This window comes from Capra hircus, chromosome 5, assembly GCF_001704415.2.
Source record: "Capra hircus breed San Clemente chromosome 5, ASM170441v1, whole genome shotgun sequence".
NCBI classification, from domain to species: domain Eukaryota; kingdom Metazoa; phylum Chordata; class Mammalia; order Artiodactyla; family Bovidae; genus Capra; species Capra hircus.
The window spans coordinates 105,656,280-105,677,179 of NC_030812.1; the positions used below are offsets into that span (position 1 = coordinate 105,656,280).

At 50.0% G+C, this 20,900-nt stretch overlaps 1 protein-coding gene across 1 annotated transcript in view; it reads right to left on the reverse strand.

Annotated features, from left to right (window-relative positions):
- TSPAN9 (tetraspanin 9) overlaps positions 1–13,612 on the reverse strand; it is a 190,454-nt gene extending 176,842 nt beyond the window's left edge. The window contains exons 1-2 of the mRNA XM_018048626.1: positions 13,535–13,612; positions 5,765–5,833 (exon numbers count right to left, since the gene is read on the reverse strand). The gene's annotated coding sequence lies outside the window, so the exon portion shown is untranslated. The remainder of the gene's footprint in view (positions 1–5,764; positions 5,834–13,534) is intronic.

Here is a 20,900-nt window from a genome sequence, read left to right on the forward strand (position 1 = left end):
TCCAGCCAAATCACCAGGCCATGCCCGTCTTGATCCAACCTCCCAGCTTGCCATCCTGGTCTCTTAAGGCCCAGCCACACCTCCCCTGGGCTCCTCTAGGGGTCCTCAGAGAACAGCCCACCCAACCCTGCCCTCGATGAGACAGTGTCCTGTATTATTCTCCCTACACTGCAGGGACGGACTGGCTCTCGTAGGAGACATCCGTGGACCCAGGCCAGCTGGCCACCACCATTCCCAGTTTCTCGGTCTACAGCAGGGGCAGGCAGAGCCCAGACCAGAATCCACCCCGCTTCCCTCTCTGCTGCCCCACCCTGGATGGTGGGTGGTGACCCCGTGCTGGTGCCCCAGCCCAGCAGCAAGCCAGCAGGAGCCCCTCTGTAACAGCTGCTAGTGTGGAGTGACTCACGCCCCGGGGGTGTTCCGAGAGCTCCCCCCACCCTCGGGTCCCACATGCTACATCCAGAGCCCAACTGTGGCTTCAAACCTGATCGCCTTCCTGGGGGACCCAAGGGCTCTTTCTGATTCAGTTCTCTGCAGTCAGCATGTCCAGTGTTTAAACAAAGCTGTTTAGAATCTCCCAGGATGAGACGAGCGGAAATGGCAAGCTTCGAGCTCCACCTCACTTTGCCTGAAACAAAACATGTCATTCTACGTGTTCACACCCCCTACTCTGACCCGCCTGGCACCCCGCTCCTCTGAGCCCTTCCAACCGTGGGGTGGGGGGCTTGCCAGGGCAGGACCCATGCCCCCGGGGCTTGTTGGAGAGCACTGACCCAAAACCTCAGCCTCCACGTTGGGGCCGGCAGTCAGGAACTGTGTTTGCTTCACACTCTAAAGGGAGGGGGGCGTTCGCATCACAGGTATATGCTGACCTGGTGAAAGGGCTCAGGTGGGCCTCTCAGCTAAGAGAACAATATAGGAGAATGCCCTTCTAGACAAACCCACACACTCAAACACGCTGAGACAAGCACACACATACTCGCACACACACACATACACTGACACACATACATTACTCGCACACACTCACACACACGAATACTCAAAAACACACATATACACACAGATATACACATACACACTCACATACACACATGCATACTCACAGACACACACACACATACACACAGACATACACACACTCGCATGCACACTCACACATACACACACATATACTCACATGCATACTCACAGACATACACACACTCACAGACACACACATACACATAGACATACACGCATGTGCACACACATACTCACACACACTTACACATACATACACACATATACTCACAGACGCACAGATACACACATACACACACACACATATATACTCGCACACACACGCATACTCACAGACACACACACATACATATACACACACGTATACACACTCACACATGCATACTCACATATACACACAGACAGAAACACACACTCGTGCACACACATACTTGCGCGCACACACACACGCCCACACACACACATATACTCACACATAAACACATACTCACACATGCACATACACATACTGACACACACACACAAACACAAACACACTCACACATACACACAGACATATACACACACACTCACTGACACACACACACTCACTGACACACACGCACAGCCACACCCGGTTCTACCCTTGCTTTCAGCACCCCCTGAGATCACGCCCCTTCCCGTCCACTGTTCTCAGAGGCCCGTTCCCACCCCAGGCCTTCTCCCCAGCTCTGAACCCAACCCCCTCTCCTCCTGGGGTTGCAGGGAGCACAAGCTATGCTGGGACGGACGCACAAGCACAGGGCCACTGCCCGCCAGGGCTCCAGAAGGCTGGCCCAGGTGGAGAGGGACGTTGTTCAGGTTTACAACAATTTATTCACTCTAATTTATTTTCTTTTTCACCTGTTGTTTTCCAGTCACTAAGTCATGTCTGATTCTTTGCGACCCCATGGTCTGCAGCACACCAGCCTTCCCTGTCCTTCACTGTCTTCTGGAGTTTGCTCAAACTCATGTCCATTGAGTCAGTGCATTTTTTGAATCTGCACAAAGATGCTTTGAGGGTTAGCAGTGGCCCTGCGTTGCCAAGGCCAAGGCCAGAAACACATCAAGATCCTACATGGGGGGCTGAGGGATCCTCAGTCTTCCTGCAGTGACAGCCAAGCCTCCCCAACAAGTGGGGGGGTTCCAGGGACCGGCTGAGATGCCTGACTCTTCAGAACCCCTGGGCGGCTCTCCACCCCTATCCTTTCCTGCTTGCAGCACAAGGTCAGATATTTTTACAAATGCTGACACTGGGTGTAGAGATGATTACAAGACTCTCAGAAAGCAAGCAAGTATTCAAAGTGCAATAAATTTCCATGTCCTGGAAAGGGAGTGGGGAGGGGGTGGGAACCTCAAACACACAGACAGTATTAAGCCAGACACTCAAAACTCATCTCTAGGACTTCCCTAGTGACTAAGCAGTAAAGAATCCTCCTGCCAAAGCAGGAGACACTGGTTCAATCCCTGGTCTGGGAAGATCCCACATGCCTCGGAGCAACTAAGTTTATGCGTGTGTGCTAAGTTGCTTCAGTCGTGTCTGACTCTTTGCGACCCCATGAACCGGGGCCCACCAGGCTCCTCTCTCTGTCCAGGGACTCTCCAGGCAAGAATACTAGAGTGGGCTGGCATGCCCTCCTCCAAGGGATTTTCCCAGCCCAGGGATGGAACCTGAGTGTCCCACGTCTCCTGCACTGGCAGCCAGGTGTTTTACCCCTGGGAAGCCCAACTAAGTCCATGCACCACAACGACTGAGCCTGTGCTCTAGCAACCCGGGGTCTGCAACTGCTGAAGCCCACGTGCCTAGAGCCCATGCTCTGCAACCAGAAAAACCACCACAATGAAAAGCCTGTGCATCGCAGCTAGAGAGTAGCCCCCCCTTTCCGCAATTAGAGAAAAGCCCTCACACAGCAACGAAGACCCAGCACAGCCAATAAGTTAAAATTATTTAAAAAAAAAAAAACCTCATCTACACGTGGCTGCTGATCGGGGACCGAAGCGCACATGGTGATAGGTGAGCCCGCAGACTCGCAGCTCCTGGCTGCCTCTTCGAGAGCCCCGCCAGTGCCACTGAGTTTGGGCTGCAGATCTGGTTTGAGAGGAGGGCAGGGGGAAGCCGGCCTCCACCTGGCGGATGTTCTCATTCCACCAGACTGGGGCTCTAAGAAGATGTTAGTCGCTCAGTCGTGTCTGACTCTTTGCAACCCCATAGACTGTAGCCCACCAGGTTCCTCTGTCCATGGGATTTTCCAGGCAAGAATACTTTAGCAGGTTGCCATTTCCTCCTCCAGGGGATCTTTCCAACCCAGGGATCAAACCCACGTCTCTTTTGTGGCAGGTAGATTCTTTACATCTGAGCCACCTGGGAAGCCAGGGGCTCTAACTGACACTCAGACTATTAATGTGTTGGGCTGGAGCCCAGAGATGGGGGCTCTCCCTCCTAAACTCATCAGGCTGGGGCAGGAAGCAGGTGAAATGAGAGTGGCCACAGAGGCGTCAGCGCAGGACAGAAGTCAGGCCGCTAGCTAACCAGCCGGGCAGCCGTCTCTGTGGACATCCTCAGCCCCCAGCCCAGCTTCCATCAGGACTTAGAGCTCTGGTTCACTCATTAACCTCGTCCTTCCATCCTCTGTCCACCTCAAGGCCAGACACAGAAGGCATCTGAGCGATGGAGGGGAGGAGACAGGCCTGCCCCAGGTCACCTAACCAGGCAAAGGTAGACGACCTTCCACCCGGAGCTGGTCACCACTCCAGAGGCTCAACCGCAGGAGAAGACCTAGCTAAATCAAAGCCTGAGAAAGGCTCAGGAGGGGATAAACTTCCTGTCCAGAAGGGCCTTTACTCAGACCCCCAACTCTGCCTTCAGCACAGACCCACAGAAGGACAGCCGTCTGGCTAGATGGCAAGTGATGTTCAGCTGTCCGGCTCCTCCCTCGAGGCTCCTCCCAGCATGCTGGGCTTGGCAGGGCCCTTCCAGGCAGGCCCTGTGGGATTTCTGTGATGGGGCAGGACAAGGCAGGACCGGCGATGACCCTCACCCACTTGTGCAAATTCCCTCCATCCCCGCCACCGGATTTTCAGCAGACTGGCTTCCCTCGGCCTGGCCTTGTGCCGGCTGCCGGCCAGTCGTCCTGTAGGCGGTGCCCCAAATCCCAGGGCGGCAGACTTAAAGCACAGCCCCCCCTCCCCTGCCAGGCCCCAAGGGAGCGGGGAATGACTTAGAATGAGAGCCTACACCCTGGCTGCAGCAGACTGCAGACTCAAGGAGGGACAGGAGCAGATTCCCTGGCCTGATAGGAGGGGCTGAAGGTCAGCTGGGACGGCAGGGGTGGGGGCTTATTGAGCCACTGACCCCACCCCCAGCACTAAAGATGTGGTCTTAGGCAAGTCTCTGGCCTGCGCTCCACTTAACTGCTGCCATTGCAAAACGGGAAATGCAAGCTACCCCGCAGGACCCTCGTGGAAACCGAATGAGAGTAAAAGTAAGATTCAATACTGCAGCCATGTTAAATTAGGTGTGTCTGTGTGTGTGTGTCACTCAGCCGTGTCGGACTCTTTGCGACCCCATGGACTGTAGCCCGCCAGGCCCCTCTGTCCATGGGATTTTCCAGGCAAGAATACTGGAGCGGGTTGCCATTTCCTTCTCCAGGGGATCTTTCTGACCCTGGGATTGAACCCAGATCTTCTACACCAGACGCAGATTCTCTACCGTCTAAGCCACCAAGGAAACCTAAATTAGCTGTGGACGTACAGACACTGGCAGATGATGACAATGACAAATATGAATTCTGGCACCTGAGGGTCGTGTGACAAGCACAACAGGCCAGTAAGAGGCACGAGGCCGCTCCTGGGGCTCCAAACAGCTGTGCTGGGACTCACGAAGAAGGGACTCTTGCCAAGAAAACTTCCCACCCACCACCCTTATCACCACACCACCCCCTCCACCACGCAGTCAGGTTCTGAAAGGTAAGACATTCACAAACCACCCAGCAGGAGGAAGCCACAGGATAAAACACACATCAGGTAAAACATTAAAAGACCCAGGTCTGTAGGCAGCAGTGCTGGAACCTGAATCAGCACCATCCACAGCAGAAGCCTGGGTAGGCTGCCACCCACATCCAGCTCCGCAGGGGCCTCAACACACGGGTGGTGGGAAGAAAGAAGCTACCAGCAATATCCCCCCGGAGCCTGCAGGAGCAGAGATGAGGACCCCTGGTGAACATCCTGGCAGAGGGTGCCCACCCAGAGGGCTAGAGGCTTTCCTGCAGGGCCCAGTAAAGAGGAACAGATACAGGTGGGACTGGCCAGATTCCCAGAGATTCTTTTCTGGCCGGCTGGTGGGAGGTCCTCCACCCTGGCTCCCAAGCCCACTGCCGGGAGGAGACAGGAAGCAGGAAGTTAAAGGCCTCTCCTGTATTCCCCCAGGCTTCCTCCCTACCATCAGGGTGGTGAAGAAAGAAATTAAGAATACTGCCGGCTACCATTCAGAAACAGCGAGGAGGAGGGACTATCTCCCTGGCCCCCAAAAGCCCAATTTGAGGGGCTTATCAATTCAAAGTCAAGAGCTGGGGGGCAGAGAGACAGCTAGAAAATGTCAACATCCCAGTCCATCCTCAGCCCCCAACCCACAGTGAAAGGGCAAGAGAGACTCTGGCTTTTAACAGTTTATAACACTCAGACTTTCAGAGGCCCCACCACACGGTGAACCCAGACCGGCACTGACCTGTTTTTCCCTTGAATTTCCTGCAAATACCTTGACGGCTGACAGATCAGAGACGATCCCAGGATATTTCTGCAGGAAAATACACAAAACACTAGGTCATTACCTGCTGTGAAGGCACTCCAGGGCGAAATCTGTCCAGCAACGGCCATTCAGGCAGATTTTTTACCACTAGTGCCACCTGGAAAGCACTCAGCGGGTGGTGGGTGCTGAAGACTCAGCGGGAAAGACATCCAAGACGGATTAGTGATGTCTGCTAGGGGCCCTTCTAACAGTAAGAGTATCTGTGCCAGGTATTTGCCATCCCTGGGGTAGACCCTTGGCATCCAAAGGATTTACTGTCTGGAATCCTGACCACTCACAGTGAGACAAAGTTTCATATATCTGAAAGTGTGTAAGTTGACTGAGACATGAGAGAGACCCTCTGAGGCCACTTTGTTGCATCCATCTCTGCTACAACCAAAGTTCCTTTTTTTATATAATTTTATTTACTTATTTATTTTTGGCTGTGCGGGGTCTTGGTGCTGTGCGGGCTCTTCTCTAGCTGCAGGGAGCAGGGACTACTCTCACTGCGATGAATGGGCTTCTCATTGCTGCGGCTTCTCTTGTTGTGGAGCACGGGCTCTAGGGCACACAGGTTTCAGCAGTTGCGGTTCTCAGGCACTAAAGTACTAGAATACAAAGTTGTGGTGCACAGGCTTACTTGCTCCGAGGCATGTGGGATCTTTCCAGACCAGGGGTTGAACCCACTACTCTGGCACGGGCAGGTGACTTCTACATCACTGAGCCACCAGTGAAAGCCCCAAAGTTACTTTCGAGGAGCAATAAAAACTTGGTGAAAAATGGCCATCAAGTGAGAGATTAAACTGTTGCAGAAGTTGAAAGTGTGGTTAATTTGGGATGCGAAGATATATACAGGAAACATTTGGCCCTTCGTGGAAACATGACTCCGGAGAAAGCCAGGCTCATGCACAAATGGTGCTGCAGATGCAAACTTGGGATTCTAGAAGGTTCAAGGTTCCCCCAAACACAATCTACTCATTGGCCCCACTGAGCTGTTCAAAGCCCCAGCACGTCCTCAGTGCTGTTCCTCAGGCTCACCCTTCCTTCCTTCTGTCGAAAGGAAAGCAGTCCTTCAGTATTCACGACAAACACCACCTGGTACATGATGCGTTCCTCTAGAATCACGGTGATCAACTCCAACCCCGTTTGAATCCATATTATACTTTCATAGGCTGCTCACCTTATATTTTGAACTGTCATTTTTAGGAAGATCTTTCTTAACCCTTTATTGCATTATGTGCCCCATGAAAACAAGGACCTTTACCATTTTCATTTTTGTATCTGTTCAGTCCAGTCACTCAGTCATGTCAGACCCTTTGCAACCCCATGAACTCCAGCACGCCAGGCTTCCCTGTCCATCACCAATTCACAGAACTTGCTCAAACTCATGTCCATCAAGTCAGTGATGCCATCCAACCATTTCATCCTCTCCTGCCTTCGGTCTTTCCCAGCACCAGGATCTTTTCTAATGAGCCATTTCTTCACATCAGGTGGCCAAAGTATCGGAGCTTCAGCTTCAGCATCAGTCCTTTCAATGAATATTCAGGACTGATTTCCTTTAGGATTGACTAGTTGGATCTCTTTACAGTCTAGGGGACTCTCAAGAGTCTTTTCCAACAACACAGTTCAAACGCATCAGTTCTTCAGCCCTCAGCCTTCTTTATGGTTCAACTCTCACATCCATGCATGACAACTGGAAAAACCATAGCTTTGACTATAGGGGCCTTTGTTGGCAAAGTAACGTCTCTGCTTTTTAACATGCTGTCTAGGTTTGTCCTAGCTGTTCTTCCAAGGAGCAAGCATCTTTTAATTTCATGGCAGCAGTCACCGTTACAAGTGATTTTGGAGCCCAAGAAAATAAAGTCTGTCACTGTTTCTGTTGTTTCCCCATCTATTTGCCATGAAGTGATGGGACCAGATGCCATGATCTTCGTTTTTTGAATGTTGAGTTTTAAGCCAGCTTTTTCACTCTCTTCTTTCACTTTCATCAAAAGACTCTTTAGTTCCTCTTCGCTTTCTGCCATAAAGGTGGTGTCATCTGCATATCTGAAGTTATTGATATTTCTCCCAGCAATCTTGATTATAGCTTGTGCTTCATCCAGCCCGGCATTTCATGTGATGTATTCTGCGTATAAGTTATATATAAGCAGGGTGACGATATACAGCCTTGACACACTCCTTTCTCAATTTGGAAACAGTCTGTTGTTCCATGCCCAGTTCTAACTGTTGCTTCTTGACATGCATACAGATTTCTCAGAAGGCAGGTAAAGGTGGTCTGGTATTCCCATCTAAGAATTTTCCAGTTTATTGTGATCCACACAGTCAAAGGCTTTGGCATAGTCAATGAAGAAGAAATAGATGTTTTCCTGGAATTCCCTTGCTTTTTCTCTGACCCACGGGATGTTGGCAATTTGATCCCTGGTTCCTCTGCCTTTCCTAAATCCAGCTTGAACATCTGGAAGTTCTCGGTTCATGTACTATTGAAGCCTAGCTTGGAGAATTTTGAGCATTACTTTCCTAGCATGTGACATGAGTGCAATTGTGCAGTAGTTTGAGCATTCTTTGGCATTGCCTTTCTAAGGGATTGGAATGAAAACTGACTTTTTCCAGTCCTGTGGCCACTGCTGAGTTTTCCAAATTTTCTGGCACACTGGGTGCAGCACTTTAACAGCATCATCTTTTAGGATTTGAAATAGCTCAGCTGGAATTCCATCACCTCCACTAGCTTTATTCAGAGTGATGCTTCCTAAGGTCCACTTGACTTCACACTCCAGGATGTCTGGCTCTAGGTGAGTGATCACACCATCACAGTTATCTGGGTCATTAAGATCTTTTTTGTATAGTTCTTCTTTGTATTCTCACCATCTCTTCTTAATCTCTTCTGCTTCTGTTAGGTCCATACCATTTCTGTCCTTTATTTTTTCTGTCCTTATATGCAGTGCCCTTCTTTGCATGAAATGTTCCCTTGGTAGCTCTAATTTTTTGAAGAGATCTCCAGTCTTTCCCATTCTATTGTTTTGTATCATCAGATGTAGATCAGCACAAACTCTTTTTAACATTAAGAAAGCTTTATTTATTATTTATTTTGGCTGCACTGGGTCTTACTCCTTGGAAGGAAAGTTATGACCAACCTAGATAGCATATTCAAAAGCAGAGACATTACTTTGCCAACAAAGGTCCGTCTAGTCAAGGCTATGGTTTTTCCAGTGGTCATGTATGGATGTGAGAGTTGGACTGTGAAGAAAGCTGAGCACCGAAGAATTGATGCTTTTGAACTGTGGTGTTGGAGAAGACTCTTGAGAGTCCCTTGGACTGCAAGGAGATCCAACCAGTCCATTCTAAAGATCAGTCCTGGGTGTTCTTTGGAAGGAATGATGCTAAAGCTGAAACTCCAGTACTTTGGCTACCTCATGTGAAGAGTTGACTCTTTGGAAAAGACTCTGATGCCGGGAGGGATTTGGGGCAGGAGGAGAAGGGGACTACAGAGGATGAGATGGCTGGATGGCATCACTGACTTGATGGACGCGAGTCTGAGTGAACTCCAGGAGTTGTTGATGGACAGGGAGGCCTGGCGTGCTGCAGTTCATGGAATTGCAAAGAGTCGGACACAACTGAGCAATTGAACTGAACTGGGTCTTTGTTGCAATGCATGCTCTCCAGTTGAGGTACGTGGACTTAGGTGCTGTATACGAACTCCTAACTTGCAGTATGTGGGATCTTAGTTCCCCGACCAGGGATCAAACCCAGGCCCCTGCACTGGGAGTGCAGAGTCTTATCCACTGGACCACCAAGGAAGTCCCAGCACAGACTCTTGTACTAAGACACACATTAAAGAATCACCCCCAAGCAGTGTGGCAAAGCCAGGAGAGATGAAGACGTAAAATGCCAAAAGGTTCTTTGGGGATGGCTCTATGAAGGAGCTCAGACATGAGTAGGATCCTAAGAGTGGAAGGAAGGAATGGGGAGGCACAGTTCAGGAAGGTGGAACAGTCTAAGAGACAAAGAAGGAATGAGCCAGGCATGCTGGGAGATGAGTCTGGCTGGCACTGGGGATCCCTGGGGGAAGAGAGTGGAAGATGAAGCTGGACAGGCAGGGCAGGTTGGGTAGGAAGGATGTGTGTGTGCGTGCTCTGTCTCTTCGGTCATGTCCAAGTCTTTGCAACCGTATGGACTGTAACCCACCAATCTCCTCCATCCATGGGATTTTCCAGGCAAGGATACTGGAGCCATGCCTTCCTCCAGGATCTTCCCGACCCAGGGATCGAACCTGTGTCTCCTGTGTCTCCTGCATTAGCAAGCGGGTTCTTTACCCACGGAGCCATCTGAGAAGCCCAGGAAGGATATGCGGTGCCAGCTAAGGCACCTGGACTAGATCCACACCCTCTCAGTCCGTGGGGTGCCCACCACAGCAGGCCTGGGCCTTGACAGTGGAAGAAGTCCTCTCCTCCTCTGTGAGTCCAGCTTCTCAGCTAGGTTATAAATAACAGACACCACTTAACTGCACACCTGCTGTGTCTGAGGCCCTAAGCTACATGCTTCACATACATGCTCCCACTGCTCCTTCCAACAGCCCTGAGAGCTGGTATTGTTATCCTCCTTTTGTAAGCAGCAAGGGAAAGCTCAAAGAGGTGAAGGCACTTGCCCCAGGCCTCACCTGCTCACTCATTTACTGAACAGATCGGCTGGTGCTGGGGCTTCCCAGGTGGCTCAATGGTAAAGAATCTGCCTGCCAATGCAGGAGACTCAGGAGACACAGGTTCAATACCTGGGTGGGGAAGATCCCGTGGAGGAGGACATTGCAACCCACTCCAGCATTCTTGCCTGGAAAATCCCATGGACAGAGGAGCCTGGCAGGCTATGGTCCATGGGGTCACAAAGAGTCAAACACAACTGAGCAACTGGCCGGTGCTTAAGTTATATTCACAGGGATGAGGACTGGCACTCCAGCCAGCTACCTACTTGCCTTATTCATTCCTCAAGGGCAACATTTATTAAGGACATGCTTCTGCTGCTGCTGCTAAGTCGCTTCAGTCGTGTCCAACTCTGTGCGACCCCATAGATGGCAGCCCACCAGGCTCCCCCGTCATAGTAGGAGCCTAATGAACCATACTGAGTAGAGTGGAGGTAGCCGGGGGCTGAGAGGATGGGCTACAGTTTAATGGGTGTACGGTTTCAGTTTTGCAGACAAAAAAATTCTGGAGATCTGTTGCAGAACCATGTGAATATACTTCCTACAACTGAACTGTACATTTTTAAATGGTTACGATGGTCATTTTTATGCATTCTTTTTACCACAATTAAAAATAGAAAATAAAGAACACATTAACTCACTGATTGGCTGCTGATAGCATTTTACACTGTTAGACATCCAAAGATGGAAGAGACCCTAAAAACATTTTAACCCATAATCATCCAAAAGAGAGGACTGGGGACTTCCCTGGAGATCCAGCGGTTAGGACTCTGAGCGTCCAATGCTAGGGGCACAGGTTCGATTTCTGGTCAGGGAACTGCCAGAAGCCCTGGGGCATGACCAAATTCAAAACACAAAGAGAGGCCTGGAGAGGAGCGGTAACTTGCCCAGGGTTGCACAATTAGGCGATGTTAGGACGAAGGTCGGAGCCCAAGTCTTCCAGGTTCAACAGTGAAGAATGACAGAGGCAGCTAACATAGCAGAAAACACAGCCTAAGGGGTCAGAAGCCACGGATTCAAGTTCTGCTTCTCCCGCTTACGCGTTCAGTGACCTCAGGGAAGTCATTTATTCTCTCTGAGCCTCATTTTCCTAAACTATAAGGGGGCAATTTAAAACGACGTTTGCTTGGGGACTTCTCTGGTGCCCCATTGGCTAGGACTCCATACTCCAGGAGGCCTAGGTTCGATCCCTGGTCAGGGAACTAGATTCACACGATGCAGCTAAAGATCCTGCATGCCACAACGAAGATTGAAGACTCTGAGTGCTGCAATGAAGATCCAAAGCAACCGTAGAAATAAAAAATTTTATTTCAAAAATTTTTTAAATTATGTAAAAACATAAAAATGTGTTCATCAACTTAAAGATTAAAATATGACTTGCTGCGGTTGTTTAGTCACTAAGTCATGTCCTACGCTTTGCGACCCCATGGACCCCTCTGTCCATGGGATTTTCCAGGCAGGAATACTGGAGTGGGTTGCCATTTCCTTCTCCAGGAGATGTTTCCAACCCAGGGATCAAACCCACGTCTCCTGCATTGCAGGCGGATTCTTTACCGCTGAGCCACCAGGGAAGCCAGCCCATAAAATATGATTTAATCAGATCAAAAAAAAAAAATCCTCTCTCCATTCTGGTTCACTCTCAGCTGTTCCTGGCCTTGCACACAGCAGGTCTTCAACAAGCGACTGTAGAACTGAATCGCCGTTCAAGTTTTATCCACCCCAACCCTCCTCCCTCGCTCACCCCTCCAACCCACAGCTCAGTTGCATGGGCCCTACCAGGACCCGGCAGAGGGTAGGAAGCCAGTGTGAACGGTCTGCCTCCCTGGCTGCATTCCTTAGCTAAATATAAATGATTTGTCCAGGCCATTGTTTGAAATTGTCCATAATATGTCTCCTCCCCTTCCCATTACTTACAATGACAAGTTGACTACACATCTTTATAGCAGAACATACATACAAAACATTCTCTGCGGTTATTTTTAGTAAAGAGAGGAAAGCTGGCTGATATGCAGGGATCAGAGCATGAGTCCTCAGTATTCTCCACTAGTCCAGGAAAGCTTCCTGGAGGAGGAAATACCTGAGTCACCCCAGGGAGGGGGACAGCTGCCTGTCAGAAGGGCACCATCTCATAAAGAGTTTGGTTCTCTGAAGTCTTATCCATGTTTGGGGTATGGGGAGGAAAGGTCTACCCAGCCCAGGGGACCCCATAGTACCCTAATGCTTCAAACCTCCCCAGACACTAGCAGAATTGGGGAAAGAGACAGAGAACGGACAGTATCTTTTCCAAAGACAGGAGATCCAAGATTCCAGCTCTGAAATACACAACTACAAACACTGCTCTTGGTAAGGAGCCAGATTCTTGTTTGGACTTTTTAATTTCTTTATAACCACAGAAAGTTTTTTAAAGTCCCAAACTTGGATGCACAGATGGGCTACATCCCAGACCTCGGGGCCTGCCAAAGCCCTGTCACTGAGTGCCGACCTGCCAGCGGTGGCCCAAGAGGTGGTCGGGGAGTTCCGGGGCTGCAGGCGGTACCCAGCCCTGCCCGAGCTCCCGACCCTCCCTGGGGGCGCTGAAGGGACCTCCCCCGGCCGTCCCGCTGGGTTCCACAGTCAGAACCTCTTGACAGCTCCGGAGCTCCGCCTTCCTGCTGCATCCTACAGACCCCCATCCCTCCGCCTAGGGTTCCGCCGGCCACTCCCGCACCCCGTTCCCGGAAGGTCCTCCTCTGAGCCTTTCCCCGTGAAGACCCCTCCTCGCCCGGTTACCGGGCCCCGCACACGTACTGCCCTTCAGGCGGCTTGCCGCCCCCTCACAGGGCGCAGATCCCACCCCCCCCTCAGTTGGCCCACTGCCGCCCCCGACACCCCTTCCAGGGGCGCCCTGGGCCGCTCGCCCCTCCGCGGACCGGGTCGGGGGATTGCCGGCCCGCCCCCCGCCAACCCGGACCTGTAACCCTGCTCGTTCCTGCGCCCCCGGCCCGCGGCCCGCCGCCCTGCCTGCCCCGGGCCGCACTCACCGAGCTCCCAGGAATGTGGGGTCCTGCTCGATCGCGCTCGCGCGCCGCCGCCACTGCCGCCGCCAGCGGAAACAGGGGGCGGGGCCTGTCCTGGACTGCGAGGCCTCGGGGCGGGGCCTGCCGAAGGGGTGGGGCGGGGCCTGCCCTGGAATGGCGAGGGCGCGGGGCGGGGCGCGGGTGCGGGGCGGGGCCTGCCGAAAGGGAAGAGCGGGGCCTGCCCTGGAACTGCGAGGGCGCGGGGCGGGGCGAAACCGAGGGTGGGGCGGGGCCTGCCCAGGAATGGCGAAGTCGCGGGGAGGGGCAGGGCCGGCCTAGCGGCGGGGCTGGACAAGGGGGCGGGGCGAGGCGGGGCCGGCCGGAGAACTACAAGGCCGGAGGGGGCCAGAGCCCCGCGCGAGGTGTGGGGGAAGGGACGGAAGCGGGGACCTGGAGCGGACACTACGGGTGGGGCGGCGGCTGGGGAAGGGGTGCGCGAGGCTGAGGGCGGGGTCTGGGGACGGGGACCTCCAGCAACCCCGACCAGATCCCCAGCGTTGGAGCTAGAGGGACCCAGCCGGACAGTGCCGGGCTCGGACTCCCCAGGCCTGGCATCCCGGGCCTGGCCCAGGCTTGGCTGCCGTCCGGGAGACTTCCTCCCTCCCCGCCGCCTGGATTCTTGGATCGGCCGCTCCTCTGGGGCACTGGTACGACCCCTGCCCCTGCCCCATGCATGGGCCAGAGTGTAGGGGGAGATGAGGGCCTGGAGGTTCACGCCCCTGTGCCCAGTATGGTCCCAGCTGGGGTCGCAGCCTTGCGGCTGGAGCTGGGCCCTGTGCCCCCGCCGCCACACCTAGGCAGGAGACCACGTCTCTCCAAGAGTCTCTAAGTGTTGGTAAAGGGCACCATGCGCCCTGAGGACCTGACCAGCAGCTGGACAAACTCAGGTTACAAACTCCACCCCAGGGCTTCCTATATGCCTTCCTTCCTGGGCCTGGGCTCTCCTTCAGAGTGACCCCTGAACAGCCCCATTGCTGTCATAGAAATGCATTCTGTGCTTCTCACGTGCACCATCCCCTGCTAAGTATGATTTGAGACAAAGTTTTTTTAACTGACTCATCACCACGGTCTCCTTGGCCTTTCCTAGTTGGACTGGCAGCTAGGAAATCATACACACAATCTTATTTTTGTCTGTTAGATTGAACCCAATAACCCATTGCCTCTGACTCCCCTCTTCCTTTAAACCCTTGTTCAATGCCCCCATAAAGTCTTCCCAGGACCCCCCCTGCCCCACCCCACATCTCTCCAGTCACTAGGACAGCCTTTAGCACATGTAACTACTCCTCCCAGCTTCCAGAAGAGGAAGGTGAGACCAAGAGAGGGAAACGGACTTGCTGTGATGTCTGCTAGATGAGTGATCTTACCGTAAAGACACTGGGAGCTGCCTCGGGTGGTAAGACAGGGCTTTGGAGCCAGACAGCCCTGGAATTGAACCCCAGCCCTGCCTTTCATGGGCTGTGACCGCTCTAGGCCTGTTTCCTCACCTGTGAGATAGGGTTTAATAATAACAATCCAGTAATACCAATCCCCAACCAGCAGTGCTGAAGAAGCTGAAGTTGAATTGTTCTATGAAGACCTACAAGACCTTCTAGAATTAACACCCAAAAAAGATGTCCCTTTCATTATAGGGGACTGGAATGCAAAAGTAGGAAGTCAAGAAACACCTGGAGTAACAGGCAAATTTGGCCTTGGAGTACAGAATAAAGCAGAGCAAAGGCTAATAGAGTTTTGCCAAGAGAACGCACTGGTCATAGCAAACACCCTCTTCCAACAACACAAGAGAAGACCCTACACATAGACATCACCAGATAGTCAACACTGAAATCAGATTGATTATATTCTTTGCAGCCAAAGATGGAGAAGCTCTATACAGTCAGCAAAAGCAAGACCAGGAGCTGACTGTGTCTCCGATCATGAACTCCTTATTGCAAAATTCTGACTTAAATTGAAGAAAGTAGGGAAAACCACTAGACCATTCAGGTATGACCTAAATCAAATCCCTAACGATTATACAGTGGAAGTGAGAAATAATTTAAGGGACTAGTTCTGATAGAGTGCCTCATGAACTACGGACGGGGGTTTGTGACATTGTACAGGAGACAGGGAGCAAGACCATCCCCAAATAAAAGAAAGGCAAAAAAGCAAAATGGCTGTCTGAGGAGGACTTACAAATAGCTATGAAAAGAAGAGAAGCAAAAAAGCAAAGGAAAAAAGGAAAAATATACCCATTTGAATGCAGAGTTCCAAAGAATAGCAAGGAGAGATAAGAAAGCCTTCCTTAATGATCAGTACAAAGAAATAGAGGAAAACAATAGAATGGGAAAGTCTAGAGATCTCTTCAAAAACTTAGAGATACCAAGGGAACATTTCATGCAAAGATGTGCACAATAAAGGACAGAAATGGTATGGACCTAACAGAAGCAGAAGATATTAAGAAGTGGCAAGATTACACAGAAGAACTGTATAAAAAAGATTTTCATGACCCAGATAATCACGATGGTGTGCTCACTCACCTAGAGCCAGACATCCTGGAGTGTGAAGTCAAGTGGGCCTTAGGAAGCGTCACCACGAACAAAGCTAGTGGAGGTGATGGAATTCCAGTTGAGCTATTTCAAAGCCTAAAAGATGATGCTGTGAAAGTGCTGCACTCGATATGCCAGAAGATTTGGAAAACTCAGCAGTGGCCACAGGACTGGAAAAGGTCAGTTTTCATTCTAATCCCTAAAAAGGCAATGCCAAAGAATGCTCAAACTACCACACAATTGCACTCATCTCACACACTAGTAAAGTAATGCTCAAAATTCTCCAAGTCAGGCTTCAACAATACATGAACTGTGAAATTCCAGATGTTCAAGCTGGATTTAGAAAAGGCAGAGGAACCAGGGATCAAATTGCCAACATCCGCTAGATCATCGAAAAAGCAAGAGAGTTCCAGAAAAACATCTATTTCTGCTTTATTGACTATGCCAAAACCTTTGACTGTGTGGATCAAAACAAACTGTGGAAAATTCTTCAAGAGATGGGAATACCAGACCACCTGACTTGCCTCTTGAGAAATCTGTATGCATGTCAATAAGCAACAGTTAGAACTGGACATGGAACAACAGACTGGTTCCAAATAGGAAAAGCAGCACGTCAAGTCAGCATATTGTCACCCAGCTTATTTAACTAATATGCAGAGTACATCATGAGAAATGCTGGGCTGGATAAAGCACAAGCTGGAATCAAGATTACTGGGCAAAGTATCAATAACCGCAGATATGCAGATGACACTACCCTATGGCCGAAAGTGAAGAAGAACTAAAGAGCCTCTTGATGAAAGTGAAAAAGGAGAGTGAAAAAGTTGGCTTAAAGCACAACATTAAAAAAACTAAGGTCATGGCATCTGGTCCCATCACTTCGTGGCAAATAGATGGGGAAAGAGTGGAAACAATGGCTGACTTTATTTATTTATTTATTTTGGCTCCAAAATCACTGCAGATGGTGACTACAGCCATGAAATTAAAAGACGCTTGTTCCTTGGAAGAAAAGCTATGACCAACCTAGACAGCATTTTAAAAAGCAAAGACTTTTGCTGACAAAGGTCCTTCTAGTCAAAGCTATTGTTTTTCCAGTAGTCATGTATGGATGTGAGAGTTTGACTATAAAGAAAGCTGAATGCTGAAGAATTGATGCTTTTGAACTGTGGTGTTGGAGAAGACTCTTGAGAGTCCCTTGGACTTCAAGGAGCTCCAAATAGTCCAACCTAAAGGAAATCAGTCCTGAATATTCATTGGAAGGACTTATGTTGAAGATGAAACTCCAATACTTTGGCCACCTGATGTGAAGAGCTGACTAATTTAAAAAGACCCTGATGCTGAGAAGGACTGAAGGCTGGAGGAGAAGGAGACAACAGAGGATGAGATGGTTAGATGGCATCACTGACTTAATGGGCATGAGTTTGAGTAAATTCCAGGAGTTGGTGATGAACAGGGAGGCCTGGCCTGCTGCAATCCATGACGTCTCAAAGAGTCGGACATGACTGAGCGACTGAACTGAAATACTAATCCCATGGGGTTGATGAGATGACCAAGATGGTTGAAGAAAAAGTATAACATTTGAGTCATGGTGAGTGGGAACATTAGCTTTCCCCTGCCCTTTAATGGAAGATAAGCAAATCTGAAATAGGATGATGGAGACTAGGAATCAGAAGAAACCTTAGAAGAATCCCCTCAGTAGAGTCACAGAGGTAGAAATCAAATTTATGGTTACCAAAGGAAAAACAAAGGTGATAAATTGGGAGACTGGGATTGACATACTACTGTATACAAAATAGATAAGGACCTACTGTATACCACAGGGGGCTTCCCTGGTAGCTCATCTGGTAAAGAATCCGCCCACAATGCAGGAGACCCTGGTTAGATTCTTGAGTGGGGAATCTCTCCCCTGGAGAAGGGATAAGCTACCCACTCCAGTATTCTTGGGCTCCCCTGGTGGCTCAGATGGGAAACAATTCCCCTGCAATGCGGGAGACCTGGGTTCAATCCCTGGGTTGGGAAGATCCCCTCGAGGAGGTCATGGCAACCCACTCTAGTATTCTTGCCTGGAGAATCCCCATGGACAGAGGTGCCTGGCGTGCTGCAGTCCATGGGCTCGCGTCAGACTTGGACACGACAGAGCGACTAAGCACAGCACAGACAGTACAGCACCGGGAACTCGACTCAGTACTCTGTAGTGACCTATATGGGAATAAAATCTAAAAAAGAGTGGATATGTGTGTATGTATAACTGAGTCACTCTGCTGTACACCTGAAACTAAGGCAACATTGTAAGTCAACTATAATTCAATTAAAAATTTTAAAATAACATGGAAAGTGGCCACTTACTCCCTCTCTTTCTACACATCCAGAGATGGAGGACTCATGCTTCTGAAGGGGTTTCCAGCTGGAAGAGAAGCCGTAGAGGATACAGCAGAGAGGAGGCCTTGATGCCTGGAGGTCTGTGGGGCAGACACATGCCCACCACGTCCACCAGGGACAAAACTCAAGCAGATGACCTGACAAGCAGGCAAGATCTCTTAAGGCAAGAAGACAACACCTGCTGGAATTAAGACACGCCCTAAAGCACAAGGTCAGTTTATTGTTCTGGGATCTTAAGGTATGTCAGGGAATTTCTGTCTGGGGATTCTGAAAATACTGAGGAAAAACCTCCATGGATGGGGTGCTCATGTTTAGATTCTTGGGAAACGCCCAGTGTACTTCTCTTGTCCTGGCATCATTACTAATGGTCCCCTTCTTAAAATATCTTCCATTTGGACAATAAAGTACTTGTCACATTAACTCTGAACAAAGGCAGAAGTCCAAAGAACCTCTTCCAGGCCTGGACACTAGCAATTCTGCTGGAATTTCTGGATCCCCAGAGACTTCAAGAGATAGTGTGCTGGTTTATCCCCTTGAAATCACCGAATCAAATCGAAAATGAGAATAAGCAAAAAGTCAAGCTAAGGGACGGGCAGGGCCTGCTGAATTGCGACACCTAGTGGGGAGAGTTCACAGTGCTGGAGGCTAGGTTAAAGGGACATCCCAGGACTGGCCATTGGTTATTTCAAGTCAGCTGGTAAAGCAAAGAACAACAGCTAACATTTACCAAGCACTATATTTTCCAATAGTCATGTACGGATGTGAGAGCTGGACCGTAAAGAAAGCTCAGAAAAGTTAGGTAACATCCTCCAGGTCATTTAGCTAGTGAATGAGCACCTCACTGCCTCTTGGTCCAGTCTCCATCAGCTAGAGGACGAAGCTCCTTCAGAGGTATCTCCCATCTAAGATGACTTCAACTAACCCTCTGACATGGAGATGATGTGAAGGAACGGTGAGAGGCAGAGTGTGTACCAGGAGGTCTGTTTCCACATCTAACAGAAAAGAGTAGTTGTTTCTGTACCAATTAGGGATTAAATTTGGGGCATTAAACCAGACAATGAGGAAATCTATAAACCATCTGTTCAAGCCACAGTGGAGCTGTTCATTTAAATAAACACTCTCCGGCAGGAAAAATGAAACAGCTCCTCCCCTCCCCATCCCCTTCAACAATATTTGCTCGTGGAATTTGAAGAGTGGCCACTGCAGCTTGCCAGCTGCCCCCGGGGGACCCAGACCCAGACGTCCCACCATTCTCACTGCAAGGAAGGCCAAAGTGACCGAAGACTTTCTCCTGCTTCCTTTACACATTCTCCCTTCTAAGGAAGGCAGATCATCCCCAGGACCTCTCTCTCCTTTAATTTCTTTCTCTTCCAAAGTTAAAAAGTGAGGCAGGTGAAGCAGGGCCAAGGGACCATAGACCGTGGGAAGTCTTGTTAGAAGTCTTTGTTAGAAGATTGCCAGGCGACATTTGGGACATGCTTATTGTCAGTTCAGTTCAGTTCAGTCGCTCAGTCGTGTCCGATTCTTTGTGACCCCATGAACCACAGCACGCCAGGCCTCCCTATCTATCACCAACTCCTGGAGTCCACTCAAACCCACGTCCATTGAGTCAGTGATGCCATCCAACCATCTCATCCTCTGTCGTCCCCTTCTCCTCCTGCCCTCAATCTTTCCCAGCATCAGGGTCTTTTCAAATGAGTCAGCACTTCGCATCAGGTAGCCAAAGTATTGGAGTTTCAGCTTCAACATCAGTCCTTCCAATGAACACCCAGGACTGATCTCCTTCAGAATGGACTGGTTAGATCTCCTTGCAGTCCAAGGGACTCTCAAGAGTCTTCTCCAACACCACAGTTCAAAAGCATCAATTCTTCGGTGCTCAGCTTTCTTTATAGTCCAACTCTCACATCCATACATGACTACTGGAAAAACCATAGCCTTGGCTAGGTGGACCTTTGCTGCCAAAGTAACGTCTCTGCTTTTTAAAATGCTGTCTCGGTTGGTAATAACTTTCCTTCCAAGGAACAAGCGTCTTTTAATTTCATGGCTACAGTCACCATCTGCAGTGATTTGGAAAGCATTAATTGCTTATCTGAAATTTGCTGTCCATATAAGTGTCCTGCATTTTTAACTCCTAAATCTGGCAACTTTACTTTGCAATTGTCACTGAAACAGCTGGAGAACATAGACAGTCAGAGTTCTGCAAACTTCTTCTGTAAAGGGCCAGAAGCTAAGTATTTTAGGCTTCGAAGACCTTACTGTCTCCATCACAGTCACTCACCTCTGCCACTGTAGTACATAACTCGGCCGCAAACAACGCAGAATGAGTGAGCTTGACTGTGTCCCAGTAAAGCTTTATTTACAAAAATAGACATCAGGCCATAGTTTGCCAGTTCTTGGACTGTTAGATCCTTCAGACTTCGGGCTATCTTCAC